The 26,453-nt window shown below is 42.4% G+C and overlaps 1 protein-coding gene and 1 pseudogene across 2 annotated transcripts in view; both read left to right on the top strand.

Annotated features, from left to right (window-relative positions):
• Positions 1–26,453, top strand: part of SGCD (sarcoglycan delta) — a gene marked incomplete at its 3' end in the record, with an annotated part of 395,556 nt that overhangs the window by 1,615 nt on the left and 367,488 nt on the right. The gene's annotated exons all lie outside the window — the stretch shown is intronic.
• Positions 7,544–8,142, top strand: LOC309960505 (protein lin-28 homolog A-like; annotated as a pseudogene). The gene has a single exon. The product of its transcript is annotated as a protein lin-28 homolog A-like (transcript).

Here is a 26,453-nt window from a genome sequence, read left to right as displayed (position 1 = left end):
GCCTCCATTCATCACTCATGGGAGGTGCTGTTGGTACTTGACTCCTGAGGATTCTATAAACCATGGTTAGAAACAATGCATCAGAATGGCTCATTTTTTTTTATTGAAGTATGGTTGATTTACACTGTTGTGTTAATTTCTGCAGTAGAGCAAAGAGATTCAGTTATACATATATATATGTTCTTTTTTATATTCTTTTCCATTGTGGTTTATCACAGGATATGAATATAGTTCCCTGTGCTATACAGTAGGACCTTGTTTTGTATCCATTCTATATACATTCTGTTTATACTAGTTTGCATCTGCTAACTCCAGTCCATCCGTCCCCGACTCCCTTCCCCTTGACAACCACAAGTCTGTTCTCTACGTCTGTGAGTCTTTTTCTGTTTCATAGATAGGTTCATTGCCGTCATATTTTAAATTCCACATATAAGTGATAATATATGGTATTTGTCTTTCTCTTTCTGACATCACTTAGTATTATAATCTCTAGATCCATCCATGTTGCTGCAAATGACATTCTTTCATTCTTTTCTAAGGTTTGGTGGTATTCCATTGTATATATGTACATCTTATTTATCCATTCATCTGTCAGTGGACATTTAGGTTGTTTCCATGTCTTAGCTATTTTAAATAGTGCTGCTATGAACATAGGGGCACACGTATCTTTTTGACTTATAGTTTTGTCTGGATATATGCCCAGGAGTAGCTGGATCATATGGTGACCCTATTTTTAATTTTTTGCTGGACCTCCATACTGTTCTCCATAGTGTCTGTACCAACTTACATTCCCACCCACAGTGTAGCAGGGTTTCCTTTTCTCCACACCTTCTCCAGCATTTATTATTGGTAGGCTTTTTAATGATGGAGAATGGCTCACTTTTTAACACTTGCAGTAAACTCTAGGAAACTAAGCTTCTGTATTGCAATATTAAGTTTGGAAGATGATACAGGTCAATTTCCATGGGATTGTAGGGGTCTAAGATAATATGTTCTCGACTATTGGAGCACGTCAGCTTCTACTTCTGAATCAGAGTAGGTAAACACTTTTTGCACTTGGACTTAACTTTATAGACAAGCAAACTTCAGAGAAGTATGTCAAGCAGCAGAGAGAGAAAGATGTGATCAGAATTGTAGTCTAGATGCTTGCTCAGGTGAGGATGCAATATAATGGAGGAAGTTTCTCAGAGTTTGGGCCTCTAAAAGGTGTCCTGAGTCTGTTTGGTCTTAAATCCAAGGGCCCATAGTTGTCTTTTGTCGATATGCATGTTCTGTGATGTTTTTATTTTGTATTTCAAAAGCTTTAAAGTATAAAACCTTCTGTATTGTAATATGAAATAGGAGAAGACTGAAGTTAGGGCAGTAGAATGGAGAGTAAAGATTCAGAAAACATTTAAAAGATGGAAGCAACACACCTCAACTACTGCTTGGATATAAGAGTTGAGGGTTTGGAAGACACTCTGGAATGCCTCCGGGTTCTGGCTGGTGAGATGGTTGGATGGTAGGACCAAAATAAAACAGGATAGAATTCATTACCTTCCCACGGGAACTTAGCTGGGACTCGTGAATCCCCCTAATTCCCTGTTTGGGGCTCTTTTTGTTTTTAGCTAGTTTGGGGTAAAGTTAATTTATAGAACCCGAAAGAATTGAGGGTGGATGTGGTGGAGAATATGAAGTCAAACCCTGACAACCGTGATATGATACAGATATGGCTTCTCGAGTGTGCTTTATCTGTCAGGCTTAATAGTGAGAGGTCTATGTAAATGTATACTGAGTGACAGTTCACTGTGAATGTATGGGAGCTTGGGGAGCAATATGATATTAAGGTCATAATCTCTATGAAATAGGCCATTTCCTGTAGTTAACTAAATTGATTGCCACAGTTGAGAGTTCTTAAAGCTTTACGAAACCAACTACTTACTAAAGTGAGAATAATGCCATGGTTAGCCATAATTGGTGCTTTATAGCAGTAATGCTTTGAAGCAAATAGAGCTGAAGTGTCAGAAAATTGGTCTTTCCCTGTACGTTAAAAGCATATTCTCTGTCAATTACAGTATAATACACATTCTTTTAGAATTATAATTCTTTTCCACAAATAATAATTTACTGATAGTGAAGATCTTGGGAAAGAGTGAGGTATTAACCAATGTTACCTTGGTGATGGTGGGGTGAACGAACATAGGAAATCAATGTGACAACAGTTAAGCACTTTATGCAAGGATTGTCAATAGGAAACGGTGATCATTTTGTACACCTGGAATGTTTGATAATTTGGAAAATCTCACACTGTAATCAAACCCTCTGAGTAATGACAAACCAAGACAGTGACATCATCTGAAAGTGTTTCTGAGAACTTGGCAATTTATCCAAGATCGGACATCCAAAATTTTCTTTTCTGTCAGACTTACATTTTCTGCCATCCCCAGGGGTATATGCTGGAAGAGTCTTTACATTATAACAATCTGCTAAAACATCCAACCAAGTTTTCTTTGTCCCAAATGTAAATCAGAAGAAAAATGAATTTTCTCTCCTCTGCTTTCAGCAGATTATTATGGTGTTCATTATTAAGCAGGACAGCATTATTCTCTCCTACTCTTCTCTATTATTTTTCCCTACTTGAAGGAGTGTTTGGTTTACCTATGTTGTAAACACCTGTAGGTTAACCTGTCCTAGTTTATCACACACTGTACTTTACAAGAGGACTAGAATTTATTAAGTGTGTTCTGTGCCAGTCACTGTGCTTGGCAGTTAAAAAATCTCTCTTTTAATTTTCCAAACAACTCTACAAATTAGGTATTATAATCTCCATTTAGTAGAATAAAACCCAAGGCTCAGAGAAGTTGAGTGGCTTCCTAGAAGACAGAGCTAGTAAGTCAAAGAACGGGTGCTTGACTTCAAAGCCCATCCCTTTCCACCACACTTTACCTGCTCCTGCTAACTGCTACAATGACCTGGCTTTTCAACAAAACTCTGAAGCTGCCAGAATGGTTCATCATCTTCGTTACCCACCCTGTGTCCTCCGATCACACATTTCCCTCCCAGCCGAGACATCCACTGACATTTCCTGCCTGGAGTAGTTTGCAGTAGTGCTGGCTTTTCAGTCCTTAACTCAGTTCTCTTTGCACTACAGCCGATGCCCCTCTCCCTTCACTGCCTTCACCTTTTGTTTTAGCCCCTTGTTATGTTTATGTAAACATTTAATATAAACTTAATAATACTATCTGTGGCATAGGTTGGTGTGTAGACTCCATGAGTTAATGCACGTTAGGCGTGTACGTATAGCAGCCACTCACCCGTAGGAAGAGTCTGTGCCGGCGACAGAAAGTCACGGGAGACCCCATACCACATGGCAGTGGTTAGGGGCTCAGACTCTGGACGCATGCTCTAGGTACACATCTAGGTTCTGCTACTTACTTTGGCAAATTTTACAACCTCTCTGTGCTGCGATAGACTGGGAGTAATAGCAATACCTACCTGTTCATAGGATTGTTATGAAGAATAAATGAGGTGATGCATGTAAAGTGCTTAGAAATGGAGCTTGGCACACAGTAAGTGCCTTATGTTAGTGTTTGCTATTATCATCACCACCATCACCATCATCATCATCATTTACTGAAGGCTCATTTTGCACCGGACTCTATGCCATAGCAAGTTATAAGTATTATGTAACTTAATCCTTAAGTGGCTAGATAGCAACTTCACAGGGAGGAGAGAGGCTCAATAACTGGATTTGGGATCACAAAGCTAAAAAGTGGCAGAGTAGGGATTTGAATCCAAGCAGTCTGAGTGTGAAGCCTGGTTTATTAATCTGTGTGATGTATCGTTGGGCAGTGCAGAAAGCCCTAGGACAAGTGTCAAGGAACCGGACACCTAGCGGGCCATGAACGACATCACCTTTTCCCTCTGGGGCTCAGTAAAGAAATGAATGCATTGAAGCAGGTGTCCTTGAGGACTGCAAGACATCTTCCTGTTTGAACACTACAGTTTTGTCTTTTGAACTTCGCCTTGACCATGTGAGATCTCACTCTCTAGAGGGCTGATGCTTCTGACAAAGCATTCCAGCAGCCCAATCCAGATACCTCGGCCTCAGAAGACCTCCCCAAATACTGCAGTATTGATCGTCTACACTATCATTTAGCACAAGTGGTCACTGAGTGGAAAAACTTAAAAGGCTTGGGGATTTTCAATAGGTGGCATGATCTCTTAGTCCAGTGAGTGTGAAATTATTCATCATTAGATGAAGTAGGAACCTAAGGAGTCACTTGCTCACACATCCTCATTTTGCAGATGATTGAACCAAAGTCGATGCGAGGTTGCCTGACCCAGTTTCAGCACTCCAGCCGTGCCGGGAACTTCTCAGGAGCAGGGATTACGTTCTATTCATCTTTGTAGGCATGACCCAGTGCTTGGTATGCAGTCGGCTTTCAATATGTGTTTGTGAATTGTCAAATACATTTGACAGTTTTGTGCAGACCACATTCATGAGATGATGGATGTCAAGTACTCGGTCAGTGCTGGGCACATGATAGGTCCTTGATAAATTATAGCTAGCTATATCTGTGTTTAGTAGATCCCCTAACTTCTCTTTCTCTTGCCATTCATCAAAATTACAAAATTCAAACCACTGTATTTGTGATTATTTAAGAAATGAATGTCTACTTGTTTAATAAAAACTTGTACAGAATTTTAAAATTTTCCTGTATAATCCCCATAAAACCCCTATGAGGTAGGTACCACTGTTACCCATATTTTACAGATGGGGAGTAGGAGGCTCCACGAAGTGCAGTAACTTGTCCAAGGTCACGCCGTTAGTGAGTGATGAAGCTGGGATAGGGTCGCAGGGAGTCTGGCTCTTGAGCCCACGCTCTTTTTTTTTTTTTTTTTTGGTGGTACGCGGGCCTCTCACTGCTGTGGCCTCTCCCGTTGCGGAGCACAGCTCCGGACGCGCAGGCTCAGCGGCCATGGCTCACGGGCCCAGCTGCTCCGCGACATGTGGGATCTTCCCGGACCGGGGCACGAACCCGTGTCCCCTGCATTGGTAGGCGGACTCTCAACCACTGCGCCACCAGGGAAGCCCCAAGCCCACGCTCTTAATCAGTACACTGTGTTGCCCATTTTCCAAGTGCTATTTTTCACGAAGACAAATTGAATTTGTTCAGTGCAATGTCTAAAACATGATTTATTTACCCTAAAGTAAGATAAAGATCCACTGAGGGTCAGAGGAAGGCATTCTCATATTTGTAAATTGGACACATTGTAAAACAGTAAAAGCCAGGGAGCATGGGCAGTGTGTTCCATAACTCAGAACACTAATACACCATCTGTTTGGAGAAGGCTCAAGGAACCGTTACCCAGTCAAACTAACTCAAGTAGAGGGGAGTGAGGATACACATGCAGAGGGAACAGGAAAGGGGGTCTCCTGGGTGCATGAGTGGACCTCACAGCCTCACTGTCAGGAACCAAAGGCAGCTCTGGGGATGCCCACCTTCTGGCTTTCCTGGACCACGTGGCCTTGGTCTTGCCCTGGAACATTTGTTTCTGTTGGCAGACCAAGATCCCTCTACCTTTGTGGTGCTACCAGTTACCTCCTGTGTTTATTCAGGTTTCCTGCTTCCTTGCATCTTCAACATGCATGTGCCTTTGACCTTTTCTCTGTAATGACTTTCCCCTTCAGCTCCCACCTCTACCTGCCCCAGTCTGTCGTTACCCAGGTGAAATCCCAGAGAGGGAACTGCACTGGCTCAGCAGATTGTGCACACCACATTGTACTTGCTTATATGTCATGTGAGATGCCTTATCAGCTGTGACCTGAGTGGGCAAAGTCATGGAGTCAGAGTCCTGTTCGTTGAGCAGCCAGGCCAGAACTTCCCTCCCGCTAGGTCAGAAATTCACTTGAAAATCACACCTGCACTTGATCTTTGGTAAACATTGCCCTTTTTAAGCTTTTCTCTTATTTCTTATGTTTTCTCAGAAGTCCTCCCAGGTTAAGGTGAAGACTCCCTCTTTTGTATTTGCTGTACCTGGTGTCCTGCAGCGGGGGGACGTGCAGTATGGCGTTATTTTATTTTCCTGTCTGTTTCCCCTACAGGGACTGTAACCTTAAACTATTCATTTTTATATCCACAGCTTTAAATATGTTGCTTAGCATGTAGTAGATATTTAGAATATTTATTGAATAAATGAATGGGAAAATAATTATGAATAGCCCGTCACTTTAAATTAAAGTGTGTAAAGATGGGTTAATAGAGCTTTATATGGCTTTTAAAATGAAGTATTAGTAGATTTATTAAGGTAGACAGATCATAAATAAGATGAGTGCTTAAATTTGATTATGAAAAGGTATTTTTAATACAGACACTCCTTCCTGTGTATCAACGGCCTGCTATATTTTAATTACATGAGTCAGGAGTGTGAAATAGAAGAGAAGCAGGAGACACCATCCTAGTTAATATACAGATTTGCTCAGCAAATGGGAGCAAATGATATTATTGGCTTTAGTTATACTTTTCACTCAACACTGTTAATGAATACGTTGTGTGTGTGAGTAGCATTTGCTTCAGCTCGGATGCCAGCGTCACTTGGAAAGGCTTTTCATATTGAGAACACTGTGCTTTCCATCTCTCTGTCTCTGACAGTCACTTTTTCATCCATTAGCTCAAATTCATCAAACTGAAAAATGGCCAAAAATGTTATTTTTTAAGCCGGCATGAACATTGTAATGCAGAAAAACAAAGGACAGAAATCCACTCTGTTCCATGAATAGTCCTGGGATACAGCTCTGTCATGTCCTGTTTCGTCTGAAGCTTACTGTGTTTTATACCTTTTGCAAGAATGCAGATCCTCAAGGATGATTTTGGTCCTTATAATTGCTGCAAAATGCTATGAACCAAGCTTGTTACAAATTTGTACAATTTATTGGGCACATTTGCTGCAATTCAATTGGTATTAAGCACACTGTGCAGTACACTGGTTTGTCTGGTCATTAAAGATTATAATAAAGAAAATCCTCTACTTTAATAGATCATAATTTACTAGGAAGAAAAAGTAATATGTCCCCCCAAATGACAAATCTTTTAAGGGAGTGTGAAAGAAGAAATTAGCTAAAGCTAAAAGGCCTTGGAAGACTCCTTGGGTTGAGTCTTAAAGGATGGAGAAACCCTTTTGAGTGGTGACTGTAGCCTGGAAGCATGGGTGTTAAACTCTGATGGGATGCCTCAGACGCTGTGCTTCCGTTGTTGAGAGCCCAGCCTCTGGAGAGAAAGGACAGGGTGGGGAAGGAGGAGAGTGGGGTGCTGACGCTAGTCGAGTTCAACAGGATGCAAATTGTAGACACTCTTGGGAGGTCACACTGGGAAACTTGAGTGCCAGTTATAAATAAATCACTATGCAACGTTAGCCTATTTGGATAACATTCATGACCTTTCCCACTTACTATCCTTTTCATACACTCAAAATTCATTTTTTGCCCTTTGCCTCCGGACTTCTCTGGGGCCAGCAGCCCGCCGACCTGGGGCCCGGGGCCACGCGGGCTCAGCCGACTACCATGAGCTCTGTGTCAGACCAGCAGTTTGCAGGTGGCCAGAGGAGGCGCAGGAGGACGCGGCCCGGGCAGCCGAGGAGCCGCAGCTGCTGCGCAGAGCCGGCATCTGCAAGTGGTTCAACGTGCGCATGGGATTCGGCTTCCTGTCCGGGGTCACACTCGACCCCACCCTCACCCCGGCGGATGTCTTTGTGCACCAGAGTAAGCTGCACATGGAGGGCTTCCGGAGCCTGAAGGAGGGTGAGGCCGTAGAGTTCACCTTTAAGAAGTCTGCCAAGGGCCTGGAATCTCTCCGAGTCACCGGCCCTGGTGGGGTGTCCTGCACTGGGAGTGAGAGGCGGCCCAAATGGAAGAACATGCAGAAACGCAGATCAAAGGGAGATAGCTGCTGCAACTGCGGAGGTCTAGACCATCATGCCAAGGAATGCAAACGGCCACCCCAGCCCAAAGAGTGCCACTTCTGCCAGAGCATCAACCGTATGGTAGCCTCGCGTCCGCTGAAGGCCCAGCAAGCTCCCAGCTCCCAGGGAAAGCCAGCCTACTTTCGGCAGGAGGAAGAAGAGATCCACAGCCCTGCCATGCTCCCCGAGGCCCAGAATTGAGCCACAGTGGGTGGGGGCTATCCGTGTGTGATCAGGAAGTTTTGAGGAACAGGCATCCATCGGCAGAGTGGAGAAAGGGGGGACAGGGTGGGTACGGGGCAGCTGGCACTGCCGTATATCTCAGGCCGGGGTCTACAGCGTCACCCCCTCTTCACTCTTGGTGGAGGGAAGGGGTGAGGCAAAGAAACTCCAATCATGCTCTACCCAAATGCACGTGAGGGCTTTGGGGGTAATCCTTCCTGCATGCTTTATCTGAGTCTCCACCCCCAGAATCTCCAGCTTCTGAAAGTGGCCTGGATAGGGAAGTTGTTTTAAAGGATATGGAATAATATTTCCCATGCCAGAGTGAAAAGATTAAGCATGAGACCAGATTGATGGACCCAACCCACAAGCCACTACCTTCTGTAGGAGGAAATATCTCAGGGGTAAGCCAGGGTTTTCCACATCCTGTCTCCTCATAACCCCCTCCTGGGACAGAGTGCTGACAACTGTCCCAAGCAGTGGGCTGTGATGATAGGCAGAAGGGGTGATTGAGGGAACAGCTGCAGACCTGCTGCTTCTAAGCCCACTCCTACCCCATTCTGGGCCAATGCAATTTTATTTATTTGCTCCCTTGGATGACTGTACCTTGGGTCCCACTTTCTCCAGGATGCCAACTGCACTAGCTGTGTGCAAAGGACGTATCTTGTGCATTTTAACTTTTTTTTTCATAATATAAATATTCTGGTTTTGTATTTTTGTGTATCTTAATCTAAGGCCCTCATTCCTGCACTGTGTTCTCAGGTACGTGAGCAGTCTCAGGGATGAGTCGGCAGCAGCTCCGGGTCTGCACAGCAGGAATACTTTCTGTTGCTGTATCACCAGAGAGAACAACTATTTGGAGCGTAGAGCCTATTGAACTACCTCATTTTTGCCAACTAGAGCTGGCTTTTCTGCCATAGTGTCCTCTTGAAACCCCTCCACCTTCAGTGTTTCATGGGAGACTAGGTTTTAACTGGGTTGCCTCATGACTTGGTCTCCTTCTACTGAAAGATTGGAAATCGGTCTGAACAGGAAAAGGTGGTACAGAGAGGTTAGGAGAGGCTGGGCCAGGTGAAAGGTGCAGAGAGGGGAAGCCAAGATTAGGCCGAGGTCATCTGTATGTGTGATAAAGGATTCCCGTTCCAGACCTCTAATCCCAGGGCACAGGACTCGCTTTACATACCAGGTCCATCCTTCACTGGATTGGCCTAGGCCTAAGACACACAACAGGGTGTATTGTGTATGTTTTTGTAAAAACTGTGAGCTGGTAAGGACAGGTTTTAGAACGATTCCTCTCTACCCATCTTGAGCTGCCCAGAGATGGATATATGAAACAAGGATAAGACCCTTAATCTTTAACAATTCTGAGAGAACATCAGCTTCCAGAGAGACCATCAGCGATGGCTTCTTGGTGGTTTCCCAGAGCCAGTATCCTGCCCTGCTGCAGGAGTGATTAGTGTCATGGTAGCTAAAGGAGAAAAGGGGGTGTCGTTTACGTGCTGTGAGATCACTGCAAACCTACCTCACTGTGTTGTAATGGGGCAAATGCAATAGAATGCATTGGGTGATGTGTGTCTGATCCTGGTTCTTGTCTCCCCCAATTGCTGCCCCCCTCTAGCTATTGTATTTGTCTGGGCTTCGTAGGACTTCACAGGTAGCTGATTTGGTGGTTGCTAGGTGGCCTAGTTTGCGTAAATATAATGAGTTGGTCTTCTGCATGTTCTTTTGGGATTTTATTGTTTACAAACTTCTTTTTATATTGAGAAAAACAGCCAAAGCATCTTTGACAAAGGGTCTATACCAGCCAAAAAGATCTGAAACATAAGCTTGGGGGCCCCCCTTCTTGAAGTGGGAGGTCTTGAACCACACTTTCTTTTGTGTCCCCCTTCCCCTGTTTCCCATTTCAAACAAGATCTTCTGTCCTAAAAACTGGATTCCTACCCCCTCTCCTTTCCCCCTTTGTGCCCCCGTAAAATAGTCCATATACCTGTACGTTTAATTTGTGGGGTGTCTGTGGTTAAATGACTTGTGCAAAAATCCTGGAGAAGCTAAGAACTCTCCATCCCTTGTTCCCAGTCTCCTGAGCCATGATGTGATTCCTGCCAGACAGACTGCTGTCTTTGGATGGATTAAAACCTACTTTAATCTCTAATCCTAGGGTAGAGAGGAGCAATGAAGGGGCCTTGCGTGTAGAAAGTGGGGTTGGGAGACCACAAAAGGAAAGATGAATGTTTGGGCAAGTCACTCAGGAACTTATATGCAGGTGCAAGAAACTTAAGTTGAAGTGGCCACAAGATTGTTTAATAGGAGATGGACGAATGTAATTCCATGTTTACTGCTAGAAACCAAAGCTTTGTGTGAAATCGTGAATTTATGGGGAAGGAGGGAGGGTAGAAAAGCTGTACCTTTCCCTCATCCCTTCCCCTCATTACTGCAGGAGACTGAGCCCCCTTGGGCTTTGGCGACCCCATCTGGGCAGTGTTGATTTGATGGTTGATTTTGCTGTGCCAGGTACTTCCTTTCCCATTTGCTATCATTTTGTAACACACATGCTGACCCTTTTCCCTTCCCCTTCTTTTCCTTGGGAAAATACAATGAATGAACACTTACTGGTACTGAAAAAAAAAATTCATTTTTTTTTTGTGATTCTAGAATTGAGAAAAATAATGTCAGAAAATCTCCCTGAAAGTATTTCTGTCTTTTTCCATCACACTTAGCTGCTTACACGTGGAATTTTTAGGTATTTGGGGTCATGCAGCTGTGAACTCTGAATGGCTCTCAGAAATCGGAAGTTGTGACCACATCTTGGGGATTTCTGCACTCTTACTGAGGCATTAAGCAATAATAGGAGAGAAGTTCTGAATCCTAAGAGGCATATTTCCACTGTGAACTTAAGGATCAGTCCTTCCACAGCAGACATGACCTTATTCAGACTGTGGAAAGAGACACAGTCATGAATATGAAGTTTCAAGTCAGTTGGGTTGCCTGTGTCACTAGTTAGAATTTCTAAGTTTAGAGTGGCTTTGTAAATACTTTGTCTAGAACTGATTGTCTAATACGGTATTAAAATTAAGTCACATGAAAAATTCAGCCTGAGTCACACGAGCCGTGTCACACACAGTCAATAGCTACGTGGGGTTAGTAGCCACCATCATCATCAGAGCAGACAGAAAACATTTCCACCATTGCAGAAAGGTCTTTGTTACAAAACAGGTCTCGAATCCGCAAGCCTACCTCTTAGATAGGTCTTGGAGAACATGCAACGTCAACATGGACGGAGAAGTTTTTCATTTCCCCCTATACAACAATTTGTGCCTTTTCTTTCCATGCCCTGGACAGTTTTTAAGACCTGGAGCCATAGGCTTAAGGTGGGAAAAACCACCTTAAAAACCTCAAGGCCCCAAAAAACCCTCAGTTTAACAGAAAGGTTCTCATAATCTGATGAACGGATGGCCGCAAATAACTACATTTCTAGCAGCTTTGTTCCTTTTCCTCATACCCGTTCTCTTCCTCCTCTCCTCTTTTCAGTATTTCTCCTTCGGTAGGTAGTGAGGCTGTGATAGATTTTTCATCTTCCCAGTGAGGAGCAAGGTGGACCTTTGATGGGTGAAGAGCTGTATTGAGCGGGGAGGGTCAGGGACCGCTTCTGAGCCTTATTCTTCAAACCTGTAAAATATGCAGTTTGACCAAATGATGCTCTACAAATGGTCCTCTACAGCTTATATAGTTTCTAATTAAGGGATCCTCCTATACTCTTGGACTCAGAATGAGAGACTGAGTCGCTTTTTCCTCTAAAAGTGTGTGTGTATTTATGTGTGCCCACACTATATTTAGTTAGACAAAAATCCAAGATGCTAAATACCAGGAAGTATATCTCATGTGCTGTTTTTTTACTTTCTCATCTTAACCCATTCAGTTATTTAATGAGTAATTAGTCTCATTATCTATTGCTGTGCAGCAAACCACCCCAAAACTTAGCAGCTAAATATAACAGTAATAATTTATTTTGCTCAGGACTCTTCAGTTGGGGCAGAGCTCAGTGGAAATGGCTTCCCTCTGCCCCCATGATGTCTGGCACCTGAGCTAGGGAGACTCCAAGGCTGGGGTTGACTCAACAGCAGGGGCTAGAATCATCTAGAGTCTTCCTTACTTATGTGTGGGCAGTTGCCGCTGTCTGTGAACTGCGACCTCTGTAGGCCAGAACACCTACACGTGGCTTCTCCTTGTGGGCTAATGTGGGCTTCCTGTTCTCATGGTAGCTGGGTTCCAGGATGCATGTTCCACTTAAACGAGGTAGAAGTGCCTAATGCTGTTATGACCTAGACTTAGAAGTCAGGTAGCATCACTCCTACATCACTCTGTTAGTGAAGGCAGACACAAAATCCTGTCTAGATTCAGGGCGAAGGCACACAGAATCCCCTGTACATGGGGGAGTTGCAAGGTTCTAGAGGAGCTTGTAGGATGGGAGGTTGTTGTGGGTTGAATGGTGGCCCCCAAAAGATAAGTCTTCAGCTTAATCCCTGGAACCTGTGAACGTTACCTTCTTTCACCTTTACTAGGTTAAGGATCTTGAGATGAGGATATCATCCTGGATTATTTAGGCAGACCCTAAATCCAATGACAGGTGTCTTTATAAGAGTCAGGCAGAGAAATATTTGACATAGACAGAAGAGGAGGGGGCAATATGACCACAGAGGCAGAGGTTGGAGCGATGTGGCCATGAGGAATGCCCACAGCCTCTGGAAGATGGAAAAGGCAAAGAAGGAATTCCCCTCTAGAGCCTCCAGAGGGAGTGGAGCCCAGCTGACACCTTGGTTTCAGACTTCTGGCATCCAGAAATGTGAGAGAATGAATTTCTTTTGTTTTAAGTGATCAGTTTGTGGTAATTTGTACGGTAGCCTTCTGGAAACGAATGCAGAGATAGGGTTCTGGCCATCGTTGGAAAGTACAGATGGTCCCCAACTTAGGATGGTTCGAATTACGATTTTTCAAGTTTATGATGTTGCAAGAGTGACGTGAATGCAGTAGATCCAGTTTTTAATTCTGAGCCTTTCCTAGGCTAGAGATGTGTGGTACGGTCCTGTCTGGTAACACTGACCTGCAGCTTATAGCTCCCAGTCAACCATGCCATCACAAGGGCGAACACCCTATATAGACTTGCACCCATTCTGTTTGTCACTTTTAGTGCAGTATCCACTAAATTACATGAGATATCCCATACTCTATTATAAAACAGGTTTTGTGTTAGATGAGTGTGCCCCACTGTAGGCTAGTGTAAGTGTCCTGAGCACATTTAAGTTTGGCGAGGCTTAGCTGTGATGTTTGGTAGCTTAGGTGTATTAAATGCGTTTTCGACTTAAGAATTTTCAACAGATGGTGAATGTGACCAATAGGAATGTGACCCTATTGTAAGTTGAGGAAGATCTGTACTATGTGCCACACCACCACCACCACCAACTGCTACTGACCGTGCACACACCACACGTACTGAGCGCAGTGCTGAGTGCCTACCTGAGTTCTCTCTTCTTTCCTCGCAGTGACCCTGTGAGGCAGGGTGCTATTATCTCCTGACCATGCACACACCACACGTACTGAGCGCAGTGCTGAGTGCCCACCTGAGTTCTCTCTTCTTTCCTCGCAGTGACCCTGTGAGGCAGGGTGCTGTTATCTCCCATTTAGCTATGAGGAAACTAAAGCCCAGAGCTTGATTAACCTCCCCAACTTCTTCAGCTAGTAAGTTATAGGGTTAGTATATATGTCTGCATACATACTACATATACAAGGACATATTACGTGTACATACACACGCATGTGTACAAATATGTCGAACTCGAAACTTTATGCCTTTAACTTTATTCAGAAATGTTTACTGTCAAAAAATAAAATAAATGTGTCATAACCAGTAATGTATTCACTTGCAGAATTTTCAGTGGCACTGCTGGTCATTGTGTAGCTAGGAATAACAAGGAGTGGACATTTTAAAGCTGCTTCAGTACTGGTTCAGTCTTTGACTACTTCAAGCAGTTTTCGTTTCTTGAATACTTTAAGGAGTCACACTAACTACAGAACCAGCACCTGTGTTATAAGAATCATGGTTTGGTTGCCTTTTGAATTACTTTTCTGCCTTTCCTAAGCCACATGTGAAATCATCTAACTAAATAAGGAGTTGCTTTGATAAATAAGGATTTAAAGAATAGGGAAAACAATCCTCAGTAGGATCATAGCCCTTCTATATTTAATAGAGAAACCTCCTAACTGGAATGCTTGTAGTATACATAAAAGTACGCGTATTAGTCAGCCTTTAATCATCGGTCAGCTTTATTAAGTGGAAAACTTCTTAGCATCTCCTAACAATTGATTTGCTAATAGTAGATGCTTTGTGTTTATTGTTACAGGAGGAGTTAGTGAGTGGAACTTGGGCTCAGCTTAAGCCTTTTTCAGTGGAAAACAATACAGTGTAGAGCGCTGAGTCATTTAATAGCCACTTACTAAGAACCTAATGTGAGCAGACACTGTGATGGAGCCCTGACGTGTGGTTCCCGCCACAAAATCTAACAGTTAAAAAATCCATAAAATCATTATCATCACCATGTGGGCATAATCATCACTTAATTTCAACAAGCATTTTTAGGTGCCTACAACTTACCGAGAGACACAATAAAAGAAAAAAGAACTTCATTCTATCCACATAACATCCCTTAGGTTTGTAAACGTTCTTGGCACCTTAGAAAGTTGGTTCACATCTACTGTATTTTGTGATTCTCTGCAAGCATCCCCATGGGAAAGATATGGCAGGGGTAATTTAATTTTACACTTTTGACTGAAGGGGCAGCTGGGGATCAGTGATCGGTTTAAGGTCTCATGCCTAATAAGTACTACAATCAACCTCCCATTTTAGAAAAAATAAGAATGAACAGTGAGCAGTAGAGCTCAGCAGCAAATACCTTTTGCGGACTCAAGGAAGTTATTGAGCCAGGGCCTGTGGATGTGTGGTGAAAGACTCGGCACATTTTCGTCCCTTAGCTAGCCGTCATATTTGGGTTGCCCAACGGCAGGGAGTTTTGACCATTAATACACTGACTGTAATCGGCCATGTTAAGCAAGCATGTTTTCTCTCTCTAACAATTAAAAAAAAGTACTCTTCCTAAAATCCAAAAATAGAGGGAAATGATCATTTGGGTCACTCATTGGGTTAAACCAATTTCATGCCATACAGAATTGGTTGCTGTTTTAGAAGTGAATGGTTTATGGCTCACATAAGCAATTTTATATATGCTTAATTGAAACCTGCACTGCCGTTGTTGGCAAGGAGGGTTCCACGAGAGCCGAGATAATTTGTGTCTTGTTCATTCACTGGTGGAGAGCCTTGGGCTTCTGACTTTTGTGGTTGTTTTTGGAAAATAATTTTCTGGTCCCAGTTAAGTGACTGGTTTCCGTTTGAAATCTTCAACTCTGCAAATCTCTTGTTAGTCTAGTTGCTATCTCTGACAGCCTAATGAATGAGTAACAGTCATTTACTCAACAAATGTGTGTTGATTTCTTCCTGTGGGCCAGCCACTGTACTGGGTACTGGAGGTACAGCAGAGAACAAAAGTAAATGCGGTCCCTCCTCCGAGAGCTTGGCGTCTGGTGGGGAAACTTGATCACGTGATCAAACAAATAAATGTAAAAATGCCACTATGCTGAGTGGATGCTGTATGAACGTATAGAGGGGTGATTTGGCATAGTCAAAGAGGGGGCTTCCAAGACAAGATGATTGTATAACCGCTAAAAGTGAAACTGAACAACAGAAAAAGAGATGGTGGCAATCCAGTAATGTTGGATGTGGATTCCTAGAACATCTGATGATAGTAGCTTCCTTTGGGAGAGGAGTTGGGTGGGGGGGTGGGGGGAGGTGGGATGGGAGGACAGATGGGAGAGGCCAGCAGAAGGCAACTTTCCCTTGCTTTACCATTTTCTATTGACCTTTTGCAAGGAGAATATACTTATGTAATACTTGTGAGATTCAAAAAAGTAAAAATAATGAGCTAAAAGGAAAAGGGAAGAAAAATCATAAATAGAAAAGAAGTAAGGGTGTATCATGATAGTTGCTTCCTTTAAAGACCCTTTGACTACATTGTGGTTGAATTAGGGACCTCATCTGTAAGGATAAATACAGACTGGAATTCCTCACACTTAATTACAAGCACTTTCTGCATTAGAAAAAGGGAGGTTGTTTAGAATAAGTCTTCTGCTTTTTTCATTGGCGCAGACAGAATTTGGCTGCTCGTAGGTACATTAACTGCAGGATTTGCAAATAGATTATTGTCATTAGTAGGATGGCTTGTATTGAGAGCTTATCCTGTGCCGGGCATGGTACTGAGCAGCTAACAGTGGGCGTATGATTTCATCCCTGGAACACACCTGGAAGATGGTTCCTGTAGTTGTCTCCCTTGCCCAGATGAGTGAACTGAGGCTTAAAAGAGTGGTCAAGTCACGTTTCCTACGGTTCCAGTAAATGACAGAGCTGGGACACGAAGGAAAACTGAACCTAGAACTCCTAACAACTGTGCCACACACCCTCCCATGGCACTCTGCAGGCTGAGGCGTCACTGTCCCTCAGAGCCTCCAGTCCCCATGCTTGTGGCATTATTGGGATGGTTCAAAGAGTCAACGGCAAGGGCACGTGAAGAAAGCTGATGGTCTGTAGTATCCCTCCACTGATTTCTAGAACCTTCTAAGTATCCAAACATTAGGATAAATACTTCTTACTCCCAGCTGGTGGTATGCCTCCTACACAGTATATTGAGAAATTGTCTTCTCTTTGTGTTTTCTAATGGACCTTATTGATTCTCTTCTCTCACATCGGACGAATCACTTACTGAGCTTAGAGGGGTTCAGACGCCTCACATCAGCAGACTTAATTACATGGGAGCAAATCCTCCCAGTCTAGACTGCCCAGCTTCTTGGCTCATTTCCCATCACACTCTCATTGTCCAGAGTTGTTCTGAAGCCATGCTGCCAACTGATGCTTTGGAAGGATCCTGATGTGTAAAAAAAAAGTGATGTTAGAGAAAGCAGAGGTGTGGTTTACAGGCTTCAGAGCAGACAGACCTGGGTTCAAACCTCAGCTCTGCTACTGGTGAGCCAAGTGCTATCGGAAAAGGAGCTGAACTCCTTTGAGCTTTGCTTTACTTGTTTGTAGTAATGGGATTCGGAAGTTGTGTTAAAGATCGGCACTAACCAGAAAGTAGAGCGTGGTTGACACCCACAAATGCTTACTATTATTATTGTCAACTTGAACACTTGGAGAGTCACCTTACAAAGAGGAGAAGAGGATTCATTTGCTAAAATTCAGCACAGAGTCATAGGCTCACTTTCAAAGAAATGACTAATGGAGTCCTAAAAGCATATTTAATGTGGGTGTGACTGAAAAATCATCATTGCTACAAGAATTACAGTCACTCCAGTATTTTTTTCTATACACATTATTGCTGATTCAACTTGAAACAGAACTGTGTGAAACACAGGAAACGATAACCATGTCAGAGGATGAGACAGCCTATTAAGAAGCAAACTACTAAATAAACAACATAATCATGTATTCTGATATGTCCTTTGAAGGAAATAAAGAGAGAGATGTGATACTTTGTAATTGGCCATGGCTTGCTTCAGAGCCAGGTCAGCATATGCATCTCTGGAGAGGTGAAGTTTAGTAAAAGCCTGAAGAATGGATTGTGACAGCCATGAAGAGCTGAGGGAGATTCCAGGCATTGGGAGAGGCAAGTTCTAAGGCCCTGATGGGGAGAAGGCATGGAGTAGGCAGTCCCCTATGGAGGTAGGAAGACGGAGTCACTCTTCAGTATTCACTGTAGGAAGGTGCACCCTTGAGAGAGGCAATGAAGGAACAACACACTTGCACTTGGGCCCCTGCTCTGCCCCATGTCATCTACGAGAGGCCATTTGACCTTTAATGGCTTGTTCCTGATTTGTATGATTTGATGCTTACTCAAGGTGGTTCAAAAGTCTCGCCCTTTTGGAAGCCCTGTGCCTTTGGCTGATCTGTTCAGAGGCAGTACCCGCTGTCTGTCCGGAAGATTGATTGTCCAAATGCCCTGGAAATACTGGTGATGGCGTGATGGCTGCTAACGTCATTGGCCGGCCTCTGAGATGGCACCATCATAGAAAACTCTTCAAGAAGGAACACGTTGGAGAGCAATTTATGAATATACATTCCATTTGGTTTATTGCAGAGTCCACAGCAACCTTAAAGTATTGTAAATGGGCTCCACTATCTAATCAGGGAGTGCTAACAGTCTATTAATTGTCATTTCTGATTATTTGCATTTAATTAAGGGGTGCTCTTGAGAAAATGAAGGACAGCCTAACCTCAAACTATGGCTTCACATCTTGGGTAATTGAGTATAATTTCTGTCTTTGCAGCTTTCCTAAATGGTTTATTTCTCCAGATGTTTCCTAAAAACTATGATTTTACCTCTTTCCTTTCAGTGGATGACCAGGGATTTCTCGTAAAAGCTTATATGGTTTCGTTTTCTCAACTAAATTAAAGCTTAATTAGCCAAAAATCCGTATCTATAAATAGTTTATGAAATTTATACAAGCATAATTAATTTCAGTTAATTGCATAAATAGCTTTTCCACGCAGACAGTAATCTTTTCTCTGCTGACCTCTAAACGTCAGCTCTCAGGTTATCTATGTTTCTAGGCATCCCTGGTAATGCTAAATCAACTTGCATAATTCTAAAAGTATTACTCTCTCCTTTGATTTATGACTTTTATCATGGAAGTCAGTGATTACCTCGGCAACTCATGTTTCATATTTTGAAAACGCAATGAAAAAAGTGCACTAGAGTAGACATTGCTTTTGTTTTGATGGAAGCCCAAAAGAAAAATTAGAAAAATGATTTTGATAACATTCTCCTAAGGCCACTAGTTCTCATAAAGTTACCTAGGCTTTTTTAGTCTATTTGAATGACAGTTCAAATTACATTGATCAGCGACATGTCAAAAAGAGTAGCTATTATGTTTTAAATCTCCTGATATTTCCAGGATTTCTCTTCCTGAGAAGAATGATGACTTTACCATACACTGAGGCTGATTCTCTTGCTGCAGAAGCTATTCCCTTTGCAGAAGTCTTTAGAAAGCCATTTTTAATCTTAAAGAATTATTCCCTAAAAACATAACCTTCTCACTTGACTGGAAATTAAACTTTCTTATTAGTTCCCTCATTATTTCCTTAAAAAGTCTTGCATATACATTGAGGATGGTGAAATTCTCCCTTTTCCTCTCTTCCTTCTTCATTTTCTGTAACGGAGTGGTTATTGATTTTGGAGCTCTTTCAGAAGACCCAGAAGCTTCTTTCCCAGGAACACCCAGCAAAACTTGCCATCTGTCTCACTGGCCTGAATGGTGTCACATGCCCGTCTCTGGACCAGTAACTGTGGCCAGAAGGCATGATTATTATCGTTCGCTTGGACATGAGTCACAAGTCCCATGCCTAGTACCCAAGGCCTGTGCAGAGAGGTATGAAAGCAGAATAAAAATGAGGGTCATCCCAAGTGAAGTGATGGGGATGGTTGGAAGGTAATCACAGGTGCATCTCACAGAGCTGAATTTACTGCATTTTTCTGCGATGATAACCGCAGAAGCCCGGGGAGCCTCTTGACTTTAGAGTGACTTTTGCTTCAAGATGGTCGGTGTATGTGAATTTCGAATCTGAAAAGTGCTATTCCTTGCTGTATTTCTCCAAGGTTCATTAACAACCAGTATTATAGAACCAATTCAAAAGGAACATGTGTTCAGTGACTATCTTATTATTAGCTTCAGGGCTACATTTTTTTTTAAATGCATAATGAAATCCATGGAATATTTCAAAAGAATGTGGCACTTTGCAAAATTGGCTTTGGGGGCTGTGCCTGGCTTAGAGTTGGAAGGAAAAATGTCTGGCAGTTGCATGAATTGGAAAACCTTTGGTCTGTCTCTAGGCTGCAGTTAGCCATAAGCAGTTGAAAAAAAGAGAAATCCAGAATGTGCATGACTTTCAGAGGATCTGTAGAGGCTCAATACCTTTTTAGTCTTGTACACAGACTCTAGGAAGGTCGTTTTCCCCTGTGGGTATGAAGACACCCTCCCTACCTTTGTCGGGGTTTTGCTCACTTCAGAGGATAAGAAATGGGAAGTGGCTATTGTTAGTGACAAGATGGTGCTTCAAGAATAGCAAGGGTCACTACTGCTTCTCCCTAAGGATCGGTAAAGCACAAGTACACACGTATTTGGTAGCTTTTCCTAAATACCTGTCATTACCACTTTCTTTCCAGAACCATGTGGAGTCTCATCATTATTAAAGTCAGGACACTTGAGTTATGGTCTGGGCTTCGTTACAAGCTTTGGGACCTTGGGTACACTACTCGTCCCCTCTGGGCATCCTGGTCCATGCTGATAAAATGGAGAGTCTCAAAGGTACACAGGACCAAGTTATATCTCAGGTAGCTTTTATCTTTGGAGTTGTGAACATCTGGAAGGGGGAAATGTAGAAGAGGGACTTGTGGTTTTAAAAGTGCATCTTCGGGGCTTCTCTGGTGGCGCAGTGATTGAGAGTCCGCCTGCCAATGCAGGGGACACGGGTTCGTGCCCCGGTCTGGGAGGATCCCACATGCTGTGGAGCGGCTGGGCTCGTGAGCCATGGCCACTGGGCCTGCGGATCCGGAGCTTCTGCTCCGCAAGGCGAGAGGCCGCAACAGTGAGAGGCCCGCGTACCACAAAAAAACAAACAAACAAAAACTGCGTCTTCCTTAGCTTCTCTTAACTATCTACTTAAAATGTCTAAGATAAAACAAAAAATGAGGAATTATTCCATCATCAAACTAGGGGTGACAGTCAATCTCTCTCACCAAACTCTTGGAGGAATTTTCATGAAACTTTAAAATTTATGGAACTGCATTAAAGGACACAATTAAAGATACTGTATGTTAAGTCATCAGAAATAGAGAATTCCTCCCCTTATTAGAAGTTTCTTAGGAGATGCTTTAGTTTTGGACCTGTATTTGTGCCCTGGATGCAAAATCCACTATCAGTAGCACCTGGAAAGATGAACATTTCCTCTTCTTTTCTTTGTGGTTGCTGTTTTTGAGTCAGTCTGCTCTCAGTTCTCTAACCCCACAGGGAATACACACACGCACACAATTACACATGCATGTGTACATGAGACACAAATGTATACATATGTGCACAAATACATGTATATAGACATACACACGTTTATACATACACACACAATGTGTACACATACATACATATATATGTATGCATACAGCTATATATACACACAGACATATATACATAGACCTACACACAAACTAGTAAGAGGCTACAATCCCCCAAAACAACCTCCAGAAATAGGAAAGAGCCAAGGCCTCCTGTGTTTTGGGAGATGCAGTTCCCATGTAGAACAAGGATTCGTGAGTACCCAGGCAAACTGGAAAAAGTTGTCCTTTATGAATTTCCTCTGTTCAGAGTGTGAGAGATGAGAACCTTCCCGTCACCTGAAGGAAAGTTGAGGCTATGGATGTGAGAAGGGCGTTCAGTCAGTGTCCACGGGGACAGAGTGTATACCCGGGAGCAGCATCGCACCCAGTTAGGTCTTTCCCCTCGGTGTGAAATCAGGCGATATGGAGCCTCTGGAAGAAACTACATGATAAAGAATAGGAACACCATCCTGAAGATGTGAGAAAAGGCACCCTGCTGCAAATGATGTACTTTACAAATCAGAAGGATTTAGAAAACTGAGGGGCAGGTGGTGGTAAACGGCGGAAAGGTCATTGTGATTTCTCTGTGGCAGAAGAATGGAAATGTGTAAGGACAGGTCAGGCAGAGACAAAAAGGTCGTAGAATCAGGGAAAATGACATAGAAAACACTGTAAGGGCAGTAAAAGGGCAATAGTGAAATTAAAACCCACCGCAGAGTCAGCAAAGAATTCATACTGAGAAAAAGTAAACCAGCTAAGTGAAGAATAAAAATGAAGTGTTTTCCCAGAATGAATAAGGAAGAAAAGTGACAAAGTCAAATAAAATAAAGATTATTACGTAGTGGATAGAGAATAGGTTACAGAAGTTTTTTCCAAGAACTGGAGAAATTCCCGAGAGGCAGACAAGAACTGAGACTAACATATCGAAGACATAACTGAGGAATGTTTTTCTTAGCTGGACATATTTAAAGGTTTCACTGAGAGCCAGATAAAATAAAAGACAGCCCCACCCAAATACATCCAGGCAAAATAGATATTTCCAGTGTAAAAACAGAAAAATCTTAACAGAAGAACAAAAATCGTGCTGATCAAAGGCTTCTCTTTTAGAGTAAAGCAGAAAACAATGGAATATCTAGACATTTCGGAAGGTAAACATGAATCCCAAGAATGTATAGTCAGATGAGTTGTTTACCTTATAAGAAGAAAACTGAGATGCTTTCTGACTAGTTCTTTCTGAAGTTCAAACTTCACAAAACATACTTTGTACCTTCTCTGTTTGATCCAGCCAACTTAAAACTAAATACAAATGAAGAACCCCTAAATGAGAGAGTTGTGATATAAAATAACTGATGGGTAAGCATTAAAACCATTTACAGGTGAAATATTTCTAAATGTTTTCTGAAAGTTATAAGATACAATTATAAGCAGGTAAAAAAAGATGTAATATTTAAAGAATCTAAAAACTTGTATCCAAGATGTCAGAGTACATCTACAAAGACCCAAAAGCAGTAGATAGGGGGTGTAGGGAGGGGACAGGAAGATGTAAATTTGGGCAAAATTCTGTGTATTACATAGGCACAATTTTAAAAACTACCATTTCTGTCTTCACTTTGACAGTAAGCAAAACGTGAACTTAAGAATGTTAAAAAACATCTTCAGTGTGTATTTCTTCTAAACCTGGGGCAGGCGGGGAAGAAATTGTAATTCAAAAGCCACAGACAGAAAGCACTAAACTGACAAACAAGCATGAAGGTTATTCAGATAAATTTAAAAGACTCCTCAGTCTAATTAAATTGCTAACTGTAACATGGAAACAATCATGTAGCTTCATGGCATATCTGAATACGCAGAACACCATTTAGTCCTAGATCTTTGATGAGGGAGGGTCATTTAGACGTTCTGCATGGCTTCCTCATACAGTATGGATGCCCCCTCCCCCCACCCCCGCCCCGGATTTGCTGTGCAGCAGCCCTGGTGACTGGTCGTAACCATAACCGGTAGGATAGTTAGAGGCAGGCTCGGCCGTGGTGGAGCCACTGCGGCACTAGTGTCTGGTGTGTTCCACTCTACTGTGGTTGCTGTTATAAACTAAATAGTTTCTGGTGGTGCCACTTGGGCTTGGTGACGCAGCGTGAGCATTGTGCCAGGGATAAATAGCATGGCTTGTCTGAGCGAAGTTTGACCTTCAGAAATGCTGTGGAATGTGTACCCTTATGTGGAAACAATTGTTCTTAGTTCTTTGGCACTTTAAATACTCTTTTTTTTTTTTTTTTTTTAATAAGGAGCTTCTCAGGAAGCACTAAGACTCATTCCAGCTTTTACTGACCCCAAACTGGGGTTTCTCTTCAGTGGCTTCCACATGAATAATCTGTACTATATGCTTTAGTACATAATTATATTTATTATTTTTTATTTTCCCATATGAATTGTCTCTTCCAGGGAAAACCTCTCTCCTAAAAAACAAGAGGACAGGCTTCTTTTTTGCCCACAGGAATTTTCTCATTCTTTCGGGGCGTCTGGAGTATCATTTCTGAAACGGCAGAAACACTTCATCTGCCTAAGGCAGCGGGGTAGACCAGCTGGGACTCCTTCTAGCTCCCAGGTCTTAAGTGTTTGTGGGTGGCTGTGGGTAGGAGAGAGGGTTTAGGTTTAACAAAAGAGGTAACAGAATATTACCTGCTTCGTGACAAAGGCTATAAATTGATGATTTCTTTACCCGGCCACCCTGCCCCAAGGCCTTAGAACCGAGTTGTGAGCATAGTTGATGCTCCGTAGAGACTTGGGTTTGTGATATTTTATTTCCTTATGCCACCTAAGGACACAGGAGTAAATCGAAGAGGAAATTGGGGACTTTGGATTAGGAGTCAAGAGATCCCATTGGCAGATCTGTGTATCTAATGTGGCCTAAGACAGTCCACTTAGATTCGTCTGGGTTAAATTTCTGTTTGTGAAATGAAAAGTTTGGGTTAGATCAGGAATTACGTGCTGGTAGTTGACCAAACTGGCTAGCCAAGTGTGTTATCGGGCCTTCAGGGTGTTGTCATTTGTTGTTGTTTTTGTTGCTTGTTGTTAATATGGGAAGCCTTCAGAGGAGGTGCATGTGCCTTGTGTTTCCTCGCAGTCCTTTCCACCCCCATCCATGCCACTCATCTCTGTTTGCACTGTTAGCCCTTATAGACATCTGATAGTCATCTAAAAAAACAGGTTCTGTGTTTCTAACATCAGCTTTTCTGCTCTGCAAACTCCGGTCAGTGTGCAAAGGTATTTTTAATAGACTTTGGAGGTTAAAAACTATTTGACTAATTAGAATGGATTGATATGGGAAAAAAATGTCAACCTAGGATGACATAGCAGAGAAATTCCAAATAGGTTTTAAAATGGAAATAGAAAAGCCAAATCCGTCTACTTGTTTTCAGATGCCTTCTCTTCATAGTCATTAGTTTGGCCCAAATGACACCAAAATGGTCCTAATGACCCCAGTCACAGGAGCTATATTACAGGTTTGTGTAACTTGGTTAAATTCTTTTCTGATTTAAATTGTTAATGATTCAGCATTTCACGGTTTGAGTCAGGTGCTCTCAGAGGGCGCCTTCCTTAAAGGTCAGTCATTCTCCAGAAACCTGCCTCCAAGATTAAGATTGTAGATTCTGCTCAGTGACCTTGGGAGAATAATGATTTATTAGAAACAGGACTCAGGAAGCACTGCTCTATGGCAGGAGACCCCTGGTTGGCAATGCCAGGAAAAGCAAAGAGGCTGGTGAGAAACAGGATTGCTGGGAGGGGTGGGCACTATGGGATTGAGGATAACTCTCTAACAGAGGGTTGCTAATGAAGAACGTGGAGCATTCCTTGTGTGCCAAACACAGTTAAGAGCTACCTTGAAAGAAGCCTAGGAAGTAAATGCTATTATCACAAGATAAAGGGTAAGGAAACTGAGGCTTGGAGAGGTGAAGTCACCTGCCTGTGTAAGAGTGCTTTCAGAGTTTGCATAATATTTCATGAAGAACATATAACTATTCTCTGCACACCAGTGCCTGATGAATGATTTATACATTTTATTCATTTATTATGATGTTATAAAACTGAAAATAAGTTTCCAGTAAATGTTGACATGAGCACCCTTTTGTCACCTGCATGGGATTGTCAGTATGAAATCCACAAGGCTGAAACATACACATTCCAAGAGGGAGTGCAGATGGATGCATGATGCCTTTTTATTTTTGGACTTCTTAAAGAGAGATCATTTTATGACATTAATAGAAACCAAAACAAAAACAAAAAAAGGAGGGGGTAGATTTTGTGAACCAACTGAACAAGAGTGATGAGAAAGTGGAATATTAATGTAGTCAGCAAACCGGTATGTATTTAAAAATAATTGGATTCTACTTCCTAATATTCAGTGGAAGGCCAATAGAGGATTTATTGTATTTTTTTTTCCCTACTTGCAAACCTCAAGTGGATGATTCATGTACTGGAGGAAAAAAAACAATGATTTTTCTTCAATGACATGAAGTTACCAGTTTAGATTTCTATTTTTACCCTACCCTAGTCCCTGAGCATGTTTTTCCCTTATTTAGGAAACCTACAACTACAAATATGTTCAATTCATTTTCTTGCCTTTCTGCTAAATATAGAGAACAATGCCTATGTTGCCATGCCTGGAGATTATTTCAAGCAGGACTGAGATCAATTCAAACAGATGGTCCTCTGCTGTTTGCATCATACAAAAACAGATTTTTTTTTTTTTTTACTTATACTGGAAGATGTTTGTTTTGGGGAATATTTTTACAATGTAAATTGATTATTATATACTAAGACAAATATTTTTAGGGTTGATATAGGGAAACACTGTTAATTCCTCTCATGTTGCTTGTAAGGAGTGGAAAAGGAGAAGGGCTGTAAATCTAGGACATGTTTGGCTTGAGTTAAGGTTTCCCCTTGGAGCCCATTTTTATCCAGGATGAGAGCTACAGGCAGGAGAGAAGAGAGAGACGGAATCGTCAGGTGTATCACATCCCTGCTGTTGAAATTGTTCCTGTAGGGAAG

The sequence above is a fragment of the Leucopleurus acutus genome (assembly GCF_964270905.1).
Source record: "Leucopleurus acutus genome assembly, chromosome: 3".
Lineage (NCBI taxonomy): Eukaryota > Metazoa > Chordata > Mammalia > Artiodactyla > Delphinidae > Leucopleurus > Leucopleurus acutus.
This window is presented reverse-complemented; position numbering and strand designations above follow the sequence as displayed.